General features: G+C 36.2%; 1 protein-coding gene across 7 annotated transcripts in view; it reads left to right on the forward strand.

The window, feature by feature from the left end:
* SOX5 (SRY-box transcription factor 5) overlaps window positions 1-12376 on the forward strand; it is a 527302-nt gene that overhangs the window by 30835 nt on the left and 484091 nt on the right. For 5 of the 7 annotated variants that reach the window (XM_021092957.2, XM_021092961.2, XM_084956585.1 and 2 more), the window contains exon 1: window positions 8644-8824. The exons of the other annotated variants lie outside the window; for them this stretch is intronic. The gene's annotated coding sequence lies outside the window, so the exon portion shown is untranslated. Of the gene's footprint in view, window positions 1-8643; window positions 8825-12376 lie in introns of those variants that run through there. 7 annotated transcript variants of the gene reach the window in all.

The raw sequence follows: 12376 nt of genomic DNA on the forward strand, positions 1-12376 counted from the left end.
ACACCGCAGTTATGATATCACAGATATTCATAAGTTCTGTAAATTCTTCTCACAGACAACTCCTGCTTTGTTTTAAAACTAAATTTGAATTTCAAGCCTAGATCACTTCACAGTGTCATTTTAAATCGATAACATCTGGAAGGGAGGGGAGAGTTCCCCTTTCAGCTCTTTAGAACAGATTTCATTTCAAGCCCGCCAGAAAATTTAGACCCGCTGCAAGTTTAACTTTTGCATCACGGCTTTAAAAAAAAAAAAAAAAAATTCTCTCCTTGCACACTCCTCCCCTCTGATTACGCTCTCTTCCCCTGCTCTTAAATGTGTCTATTACCCTCAGGCTTTGACCTTGGGCAGACTGTGAGCACAAAGTCATGTTATTTAGAGTGAAGTAACACCAGTAGTCAGGAAGGAACAATGTAGTTCAAGCCAGATAAAATAAATCTCTCATTTCCTGTCAAGGGACTGAGCCAAAAGCAATGATGAGAGACAGAGGGGGCAAACCGCGCAACTCGAAACACAGACGCTGGGGATAGACACGACCACAGGCCTCCTTTGAATACAGACAACAAAACCAAAACCAGGCAGAGTGACAGAAGACATAGAAGAGCTATGGAATAAACCAAAATGCCTAAGACAGAGGGGGATCTAGGCAACTCCTGGCCACAGAAAAAGATGTATAGGAATAGAAAATCCTAAGGGCAAGAGGGATACTTGTAAGGGATTCCCTGGTACAGATCATACACTTTGAAACACACCTGTGTAGTGGCCACTTTAGGATGAAAATCAAATAGCAACTTTGAATCACTGTGGGCTGCACATTAAATATGCAAATAGCCATGGAGAGGAATTCCCTGTACTCAACAGACTGAGGCAGGGGTGATCCCTGTCCCCATCTTTAAGAACTTTGCCTTCTAAGTGACTGCTGATTTACTAAACAAGCACTGCTAGAGTGGCTGCTGTCTACAGGTGCTGTTTCAAGTTATTTCAAAATATTTAATCCCTCTAATCCTTAAAACAACCCTGAGAGGAGGTATTGTTGTATTTTTATTTTATGATTGAGAAGCCTGAGGCAGTGAGAGAGGTGAAGTAACTTAGTAATGTGGCTCATGAGGAATAGAGCCTTGATCTGAACTACAGCACCGGAGGTTCAGCATCTATTCCCTTAATTACTATACTTTGCTGAATACATGACCATACTCTACTAGCGTGACATTTTACTAATCTTAGTTGTTTGCAAGCCCCACTCAGATCCTTTTGAAATCCACTCTTTGTTTCAGTAGCACAATGAGACTTCTGAATGCTCACGTCAGATCCAAAAGAAATATCAAACATAGTGAGAGCATGTTACATTCACTAACAATGCTGAATATTTCACTTTTGTCCAAAGCTCTTCCAAGATGGTAAGGGACTGAGAGTTCATCCATTCCTTTATTTGTTCCTTCAACAAATGCTTATTATGGAGTGCCTACTACATGTTACATACTCTGATGGGTGATGGAATAGTTTCCTGGCTGACACATAGTTAATCAAGGATGCATTTTAGATTTGATTTGGTACAGGTATCCTGAGTAAGAAATCTTCACGAAGACAGCAAAATTCTTAAAGGGAATACTAGTCTATATTTGCAGATAGGAATTTTTTTTAGCATGAAGTTTCATTTAACCTTCTGAATCAAACATTCAGAAGTTAACATGTGGCGATGGAAACATTCTTTAAGACTGTATGCCCAAAGACCATGCCCACTTAGTGCCAAAATGAGAGTGAACATTCATACTTTAGAAAAAGCATGTCCCATTGTGAAAATATTTCTAAATCTTAATTTGTAGTCTCCTACAATCCTCCTAGACTAGAAAAGGTAGCAATTTTTGGCTCTAAATATATGTTGTATGGTGTTCCCCTTGTGGGTCTACATGATAAGAACCTGACACAGTGTCCGTGAAGATGCGAGTTCAACCCCGACCTCGCTCAGTGGGTTAAGGATCCAGCCTTGCCATATGTAAGCTGGCTGCGGCATATGTGGCAGATGAGGCTCAGATCCAGCATTGCTGTGCCTGTGGTATAGGCCTCAGCTGCAGTTCCGATTTGACCCCTAGCCTCAGAACTTCCATGTGCTGCAGGTTTGGTTTGAAAGAAAGAAAGGTAGGAAGGAAGGAAGGAAGGAAAGAAAGAAAGAAGGGAAGGAAGGAAGGAAGGAAGGAAGGAAGGAAAGAAGGAAGGAAGGAAGGAAGGAAGGAAGGAAGGAAAGAAAGAAAGAAAGAAAGAAAGAAAGAAAAAAATATATACACAGCGTATAATTCTCTTGTAGCCTCTGACATGTTATACTTACCTGCTAAACAAGCTTCCAGATGGGGTATTGTGTTCTTCATCTATGTGTTCCACTGCCTGTCATAGAATCTGGAATATAAGAAGTTATTCAGTATAATGTCTGTTAAATGAACAGATGAATCCATTTTTTGTATACACATATATCAGAGGCATGCATAAACATCTTTGTATGTATTAATATTATGCAAACTGGTGCAAGACAAATTATGCTATTAAAGGCAATGATTATTCCTTTTATAAGATAATAACTGTAAAAATATAATTGATAATTTATTTGAATGTTTATACTGTAAAAGGCCTAGTAATGCCAGTTTCCATGTGTTTAGCATGGGTTATTTAATTGAATCCTTACCCTAATTCTATAAAGCATATACATGCTTTGTTTTAAGGTCAAATTGAAAATGACCATAAGTGATGAACCTTTTTTACTTTAAGTGTGTATAAGTTTATTCCGTTACTATTACTAATTAAAAACAACCCCAGGAAAATAAAAAATATGAATCTCCCCCCTTTCTAAGAAATAATAAAGGCACCCCAGTTCAAGAGGTAACTATAGCTCACATTTATATTTTTTTGAGAAATTCCATGAAATAGTCCATATTCTCAGAGAAGAAAACTCACATAGACCAGGAAAGGTGTTGTTTGGGTAATGTGTGATTGTATGAGGATACTTGTGTAGTGTAGTGTCAGGATATGTGAAACACAAAGATGCCCCCAATAGATCTGGGGAACCCTTGCCTTAACCCCTGGAGAAATTCAGTAAGAAAATTGTATTGGACCAAGCAGACATACGGGGAGAAGATTGATCTAGCTCTGGCTTTAATGTGAAATAGATGCCTTTGAATAGACTTTGAACTTTATTTTAAAAGGCAGGCCTTTATATTTATTGTATGTTTAGTAACCTGTTTGTATATGATGTTTACACAGAATACAAAATATTTTTAAAAAGGAGAAGATTAATTCAGACATCCAGATATTTTGTTTTCTGATGCCTTTAATACTTGTACATACAGGTACCCCATAAATATTGGCTAGTCCTTTGCTTTCTAATATTTATTGACCTTTTTACCTCTCTGTTTTGTCTTCTGCTGACAGAAAATGGGACTTTTGCTTAATCTAATCCAGGATGTTTCTTTAAACAAAAACAATTACTTCCTTTCTACAGGAAATTTATGAACCAGAAAGTCTGTGGAGATCATTCATCTCTTCTTTAGGTGGTTTGCAACGCAACGTGAACCTAAGGTCCGCTCAGGCTCTGGTGGGAAGCAGTATCAGTTATTTTTATTTGCCCCAACTTGGGCTGTCTCTTCCTGTCTCTTCTCTACTGATATTCATATTTAGGACTATTAAATTTTGATAAATATTATATAATACAGTCTTGGAGAAACATGTTTGCTGAAGGTTCTGTGTGCTTCACAAAAGCAGAAAACGGAAATCATTGAGAAGCAAGGAATTACAGACCCCAGTACTGATTGTATTGTAACCAGGAGTAAAAGATGAAACTCGAAAACTATTCTCAGTATGGACTGAAAATGATAATGAGAACTAAATATCTGTTGGTGGATTTCTTTACCTTTCCTCATGAGGAAACATCCAATGACATCCCAATACGATGAGCCAAACAGTTAAAAGGAAGGCTATTTTATGCAACATACCACTAAATTATAGAATTCATTGCTGCTGACCATCACTGAAGCAAATGGCACAGTAAGTGTAGTTTTGAAAAAAGGTCAATCATTTTGATGAATATGGAGAACATTGTAATTACATTATCTAGAGAAACTTTAAGAGGTTCCAGTCAATCACACTTCAGAAGATCAATAGCTTGGTCAGAAAGAAGTATTTCCATATTTTGTTGGTATATTACGCTTGATGTATTATTGATCTCTAGATTCTACTGTTGGGCCATATTCAAGACAGATTCCAGATTAGGATTAAAAACAGTAAAATCTGTTTTATCAATTCTAACAGCTTCATTACTACCTTATATTCATGATACTATAAAATACATACTGATATTATTATGCAAAAATTAATGCGTAATTATTAGAACCAATAATACCAAGACTTCTTGAAACTTGTATTCTTCGTTTGTGTCTTTAATCCTTTGTTTTTGTCATAAAAACCTAATGTTTATCCCATTTGACTTTCGCTTTTTTGTGTGATATTTGAAGATTTATATTAAAAAGGGTTAACTGTAGTGTTGGTTAATCACTTTAAAACATAGTGAAAGTGCTCAGTAGAGTAGATGTTAAGCAAATAAATAACTTTAATGACTGATTTGTGGCTTTTACAAGAGGACTTAGTGTTATTTAATGTGCACTTAACGTTCATTTTTTGGGTTTTATTTTATTTAAAAAATTTTTATTGTAGTTGATTTTATGATGTTCTGTCAATATGCTGTACAGCAAAGTGACCCAGTTATATATGTGTATATGTATATACACACATACACATTCTTTTTATCACATTATCCTCCATCATGTTCCATCATAAGTGATTAGATATAGTTCCCTGCACTATACAGCAGAGTCTCATTGCTAATCCACTCCAAATGCAATAGTTCCTATCTACTAACCCCAAACTCCCAGTCCATCCCCCTCCCTCCTCCTCCCCCTTGGCTTTTTAAAATGCAGTTTAAAACAGCAACTGAAAATTATTATTACCCAGTGTGTTAAGGCAAATCTGCCTCCTGAACGTGGGGAGTAATTTTTTGTTTTACCTGTGTTTTAATTTTTATGAGGCTCTTTCAATATTCTGTTCACCATTAGGCTCCCCACATGTGAACAGTTTGGAAGGTGATTTTTTTTTTCTCGCAGTTATAAATTCACAAGGGGAGCTCAACTTTGATAAAGAGATAAAATGAATGGGCTAAAGACTTTAACATATGTGGTTATGGTATTCTATTAGATATACTGTCTTTAATCAAAGGAACTGCAAATACTTTAACGTCCTCATAAAATTCTTTTTATAACTGACAGTATTTCTTAAGCCCCAGATTGATTCCTCTCTCTGCCTTCTGAATCCAAGAATTTGTCATTTTTCTTGCACGTGGTATCACTAGTAAGCAGTTCTCCAGAGCTTGTAATTTCAGTATCCTCATCTTGACAAACATGTTTAATACTTAGGATAGAGAGACAGAAAGTGTGCGCAAGTCTAAGATAGGTTTCGCTCAGTTCCCAAGTAGTCAGTGAGCCTTATGACAAACAGAGCTCCCTGTAAGATTCAGGAGACAGAGGAAACCCCCTTCCCCATCCTCCCAGGACGTTAAAATTGATCTTTGAGATTCTTCAACTCTCATGTCTCTGGTCCCTTTGTAGAAAAATATGTTTTCCTAGATGTCTAGATTTTCTAGTTTAAGAAATATTAGTATATTTTGATTACTGATAAGGGGAAAAATATTCTTTTTTTTCCCCTGTCCATTTACGGCTGCACCTGTGGCATATAGAAGGTTCCAGGCTAGGGGTCAAATTGGAGCTGCAGCTACAATCCTATGCCATAGGCACAGCCACAGCAACACCAGATCTGAACTACATGTGACCTACACCATTACTTGTGGCAAAGCCAGTTCCTTAAGTCACTGAGTGAGGCCAGGGACCGAATCCACGTCCACATCCTCATGGATAGTATGTTGGGTTCTTAACCCACTGAACCACCTGGGTACTCTTTTTCTTTTCAATTATTTAATTTAAAGTTATAATTAATATATGAGTGGGGTCCTTTATAAATGTTTTTCCCTCAATCACAAGTATTACAAACAGATAAAGGAATTTTTAATAAGCATTTTACAGATACGTAACTCAAGTAAATAGTTGATATTTGTAGAGAAACCTCGAAAACACTTTTGTTTTTCAATTATCAGAGAAAATTCATGTAGGTTATGAGCAATAGAAGTGCATAATGTCTTGTGACAGTACAATAACAATATGACTGCAATCATTTTCTCCCTACCATGAGCAAGTATTTATTAGGGATTTATCTGTGGTAAATTTGTGATTTTTTTTTACTCGATGAAGTTTCATCACAAACCATTTCACAATTCAGAAAGTGAAAACTCAGGGCTGTGAAGTAATGTGTCCATGGTCACACAGTGCAAAAATCAGGGGAGTTCCCCGTCATGGTGCAATGGAATCGAATCCAACTAGGAACCATGAGATTGCAGGTTCGATCCCTGGCTTTGCTCAGTGGGTTAGGGATTCGGCGTTTCCCTGAGCTGTGATGTAGGTTGAAGATATGGCTCGGATCTGGCGTTGCTATGGCTGTGGTGCTGGCCGGCGGCTACAGCTCTGTTTGGACCCCTAGCTTGGGAACCTCCACATGCCACAGATGCAGACCTTAAAAAAAAACAAACAAAAAAAAACCAAAACAGGACTGTGGGTTTTTTCCCAACTCTAGTATCTGTTCATTTGTCCCAAGTCTAACAGCTAAAGAAGTAATATTTAGAACTAGTTTTCCTCTAAACACTGGTCTTTTGAACTTATCTCAAAATGTTCTCATACTTTTATATTAAACACCATGTCATACATTCACCGTGGGCCTAGGTTTTATATATACACGACACAGAAAGCATGTCCCATCTCCCTGGAAAATAGCACTAACATAATTGAACCAGGATGATGCAACAGACCAGTCTGTCTGAGCTCATTGGCATGAATTTAGTTTTTATTTTTGAAAAGTTAGTACGTATACCTGGTTTCTATCATGAGATTAAGATCAGCAAAGTTAGGAAATAAGTGTTCACTTCTATTGTATCTGAATAGTTTGGCTTCCCCAGCCACTTCCAACAGAACACAATAGGCAACTGATAAAAGTTTCTTGATTAAATGAGTAGCTTTTCCTTGGTTAAGTTTTTAATTCAATATGCTTAGTACATTATCCTCTTTATAATTCTGTCCTTAGAAAAGATTGAAGGATTTCAAAGGAATAGGGGGAAATTAATATGTATGTATTATAGGATTTGGATAAAATTTTCACTGATATGAAAACACAGATTGTCCTATCATCATTAGATCTAGAAAAATGTTTTACCATTTTGCAGCCGTTTGAGCTTTAACTACTTTAAGTGTATATGTTTTCCCTTCTATTACTCAGTGTGAACCCTATAATATTTGTTAACATACAAGTGAGTGTATTTTATTTTTAATTGAGTTTTCTGGTTGCAACAATGTCGTGGAGGAGTTTTTTTGTCTCTGTAATCAATGAATTTGAGAATAGCCCTTTGCATCTAACTCATCTCTGTATTATCTATCCGGTGTTGACTTTAGTGAGAACCTTGAACAGTCACCACTACACAATATATTTTAAAGTTTTAAAAGCTATTTGTTTTGGCTTGTTTTAGTCTAGCAATTGAGAAATAATTTAGTCATAGCCAATCTTACTGAGACACAGGAAAAACCATCAAATCATCATCTCTTGTTGAATCTCTGTGTTTTTTTTCGGAAGGCTTCATTACTTCTGGGGATATAAGTGACTAATATGTGTTGGGAAAACTCACAGTTTCCATGATTGCTCACATTTTTTGACTCCAGTATTTACCATTAGAAATGACATTTTATCCTGCCAGGGATATGGGAAAGGGGTCAAGCTCCAGAAGTCTCTTTTCTAATAAAACTATGATTGGTTAGCCTATGCAATAAATACAGGTTGTTTTATTTTTTCACTTTTATGCGAGGAATCAGAAGAAAATATAATAGTAAAAAACCAATTTTAAAAAGCATGATAATTGTGAGAACAATAATTTATAATTTTTTTATTACCATGGCCACATAAAAATCATAGGGAGCTCTGCAATTTAGTGTTGAGGCTGATATGATAAGACATCTGTAAACTGGACCAAGGCATTGTAAATACTGAAAATACAACAGCTTAGAAAGAAGACTCAAATCGCAGATCGACTGATTTCCATTCATTCTCTATTACATAGCATTAAAGAGTGAATGGTAAATATTGAATTATTTTCCATTGAGCTTCACCTCTAAAATATGTAATTTCCTGCCTTGGGCAATGAATGGATAAAAACACCTTCTGTCTTTTTCATCTTCCTTTACCTGAATTATTTTGGGCTCTTCCTGGATCTCTTTTTACTCCTGTGCAAAAATACAAAGCAAAGTGGGGGTTGAAGTTCCCATTATGTCAATAGGCCTCAAGAATGTGGCAATATTTGGTTGTGTAATTAATTTGTTTCACAAAGGGAAGATCCCTCCTTAGGATTTTTGGAGCTGACCCTGGAACTCCCCAAAACCTCGTCACATGTCACAGGACTGTGGTGAAATCCTGCTTTCTGGGTCACACAGAGCAATTCCCTTTTGATTCCTGGTTGCTAGAGTTGGTATTGTCATTGCTTCAGAAAGTAACAGGAAAGCCTGGGTGCAATGAATATCCAGGACCACTGAATTCCACGTCCCTGCCACTGACAGAGCTTCCTGGGAACTCAAGGCACATGTTTTGCTCTGAAGAAACCTCCACATCCACATGGTTTCTGGCTGAAAGAAAGGTTTATTTGGTAACCCGCTTATCTCTGTCTTCCTCCCTTAATTTTGGTAGGGTTTTGTTTTTGCTTCTAGCAACTGTGTGATTAAATCTCTCTAAATAGTCAGAAACTCTTGTCATATTTTAAATCTCCATTTCTACTCTTTTCTTCTCTTGGATCTCTTTTTAGGGAACGGGGAATGAGTGCCTTCAGAAAGGATCCTAAAAGTATTTACAGCATCATGCGTGATTCTTTATGCATTTAACTGTCAAGTTTGGGCTACTGCTTTTATCACTGCTCCGTTTAACAACTTGCAGTAGATGCAGTAATACTAGCATTAAATGTACATTTAAAACTATAATAGCATGTAGTGGCACTAAAGTAGAGAAGTAGTGTTGGAAATTGCTAGACAGACACCAATTAGTCTCTATTTTGAGGAAATATTTTAGTAAAAATGAATAAATAATTCTTGTAACTATAGATATATACAAGTGCACATTTATGAGATGTAACATCTTTTCATACAATTTTATATTTAACTTTGGAATAGAAATAAGTTTGACTAGAATATTTTGAACTTTTTAAGCTAAATATCACTTAAATGATATATTTCATCATATCCTTCTCACTGCATTTTTTATTTGCCAGCCTCCTTGACACTCCCCCAGTATAATAACTATGATGATACATTGAAACATTTTAAGTCAACATGGGGACAAGGTGGCTCTCTCTTTTTCTTAGAAACTCACTTAGCTCTTTTAGCTGCAGTTGACTTACAGCAAGTTTATATCCCGATTCAAAGAATTATTGATTATAGTAATGAAGTGTCGTCCCCATCCATAAATGCAAGTTCCCCTTGTGCCATCAAGGACAATGCCAAGAAACAGGCTTCAAGATGGTTAATTTCTGGGTATCAACTATCTTACTTATAAGGATTCACTCTTTTACTATCTTGTCTGTGTATGTTATTTAGTAATATTATATGTTATTTATTGGAATTGTCTTAAGTGCGTACTTGAGTAGCTTGTAAGGGTCAAAGAAAGTTCAACTGATAAAAAAATGGTTTGTTATTTTCTCCCGCCCTCTCTCCCCATCACTAATGCTAACTGATGAAGAGTGCAAGGCAGTGTCCTTCAATTTAAAGAGACAGCCTTGTTCTTTTGGAGGGTGTGAATGCCATTCTTGTGAAATACTGTAAATAGTAATTCACAAGAGGGTGACTTTTTTATTGCCTTTACATTGATAACATACCTTGCAAAGAGTTACAGTTACTCTGCTGAATTTAAGAGAGATAAGAATGGAATGTGTATGTTAATTTAAACATTGGTACATACAATGAAAGAATCTATCATTATCCGGAAGTCAGGTCCTTTTCTATGTTTACCAATTTTAAATAACTTTTCAAGTTGTTATCCAATATGTGAATTCTTTGTCATTTTACTCAGTTTTTCCTCCCTCACCGCCTTTCTGAAACACTGAGAGAAGGGCTGTGATCATACTATAAATCACCAAATCTACAGCTTATAAAAATAAATTTGAATCACTTCTAGAAGCAATCTGACTTGCCACAGCAGCATTGGATCGCAGAGCAAACCACAAGGACCAAGAGTCCATGTCAACCAACATAAGGGTGCAGTTTACTGTGTATTCAATTTGTGTACAGTTTGTTATTCAGCTTGATGAAGACATAATGCTCACATGTGAAGGTGGATGGTGAACATAAAAAGCTCAGGCTGATTCATTTCTTAGAAGTACCAGAGCAGTCCCAGTTAGTTACCTTGCAGATTAACCCTGTGTACCTTCATGGTATTTGATCATTTGGTAGGGTACAGTAGAAGCATTTGAGAATTTGAATGCCAAAAGCTGTTAAGTAAGTGCAGTGATGGAATGTTTAATGGCCTTAATTATCATTTATACACGGACCTACTCCTCCTTAAGGCCCAGAAGGCAGTGACTCACTAGGTTGTCATTAACTGTCATTATGGCTGGTAGAGTCAACTTCCTATTCATAAAAATAAAGAAAAAAATTAATGGTGAAAAGCACGTCATTCTATAATGCAGTATTTGTGTTGCTAACTTACTCTGAATTTTAGAATTCTATTGGCATTTTGAAATGTGGATAAATGTCAATATTTTTGTCACTATAGTTATAGCTTTCTTAAAAAAGTTCTCTGTGCGTGTGCGCGTGATTTTTCTTTCTCGAGAGTTCTTTTGTATTGGTGGTAGGGGGGGACACCTTATAAAAGATCTGCAGAGTAGATCTTTTTTTTGTTCATTTGATTATTTCTGAGAGGGCCAGAGATGGAAGGATAACTTAGACATTGAAACAAACAGCTGGCCAGTTCAGGACTAAACTTTCTCCAGCTTGAGGATTGGCACCATGTGGTGAAACCATTCCTATTTTGTAATGAACAAGGGTCAAGCAGTAAGATAAATGGATGTAGAAATATAAGTTGCATAAAGTTAAAATATTTTCAATTATACATAGTGAGAGAGATGCTTTTCTTTCTTTCATTAAGAAATTATTTATGCATAAGGGCCAGTGAGTTGAAGGACTGTGAATTATTGTTTTTTTGATCTAATATGCTTACTACATTTTATTTATGGTCACTATTCCTGGATGTGGTATCATTTAGTTTTGGCTTCTGATAAAAAAGAAAAAAACATTCCCATAGTTTTCTTCTTTGCTGTTTCTTTGTTGCTCTGTTTCTTTGTTTTAGGGATGCTTTTTGCTCTGACGTATATGTTTTAATAGCTTCAAATAATACATTGAGAAAGCCAGTTTTTATTTCTGATTTTGAATTTTTAGTCGTAAATGTTTATTTGTAACTGTTAATAGTTATGGGGGTTCATGTGTGGACTATGTGTGTGTAAGTGTGTATAATCGACGGAAATATAAACTGTGGTTATTATCATTGGTTATCATACTGAATAACTGCATATTCTAAGACAGGAGTTGGTAAAATAAAAAAAGTAGATGGCATTAGGATAAGATATAGGTTCAGGTTGCCAAAAATAATTATATTAAGTTTCTACCCTCCGAGTCACTTAGAATCTTCTCACAAAGGCTATCACTGCCATCATAGAGTATTTATTGAGAACTCCTAATTTACTAGGTACAGAAAAAAAAGCGTTGGGTAGAAAGAAGTATGATTTCAGACAAATGTAAAACAGGATTTGGGAGACTGAGCTTACATCGTCAGGAGACGCTGGGGTTTAGCATTCTGTTTCATGTGGAGACCCACAGTTAATATGGTCCTCGTTGAAACTTAAAACAGCTCTATTAGTAGCTTGATTGAGAAGTGGGGGAAGAGGCCTAGAGTAAACAAAAGTGTGCATTTTCAAGACAGCCTAATTGTATACAGTGCATTTGCTTCCGCAGTCCCTTCTAATCTATCAAATAGGAAAATACACAAGTTTATTCTATTAAAGGAGATAAAATTGTTAGGTAAGTATAACACGTGAACCAAAAGGGGAAATGGCATCTGTTTAACAATTCTCTATTGTTCAGAGGATCATAGGCATACTGTTGCCTGCCTGTCGCATTCAATCAAGTTGGGTAAAATGCTGCTTTGGAGGAAAGGA

Source organism: Sus scrofa, chromosome 5, assembly GCF_054392235.1.
Source record: "Sus scrofa isolate SSC_HxYL_T2T_F1_AM1 chromosome 5, Sscrofa_HxYL_maternal_Yorkshire_Landrace_v2.0, whole genome shotgun sequence".
Taxonomy (NCBI): Eukaryota; Metazoa; Chordata; class Mammalia; order Artiodactyla; family Suidae; genus Sus; species Sus scrofa.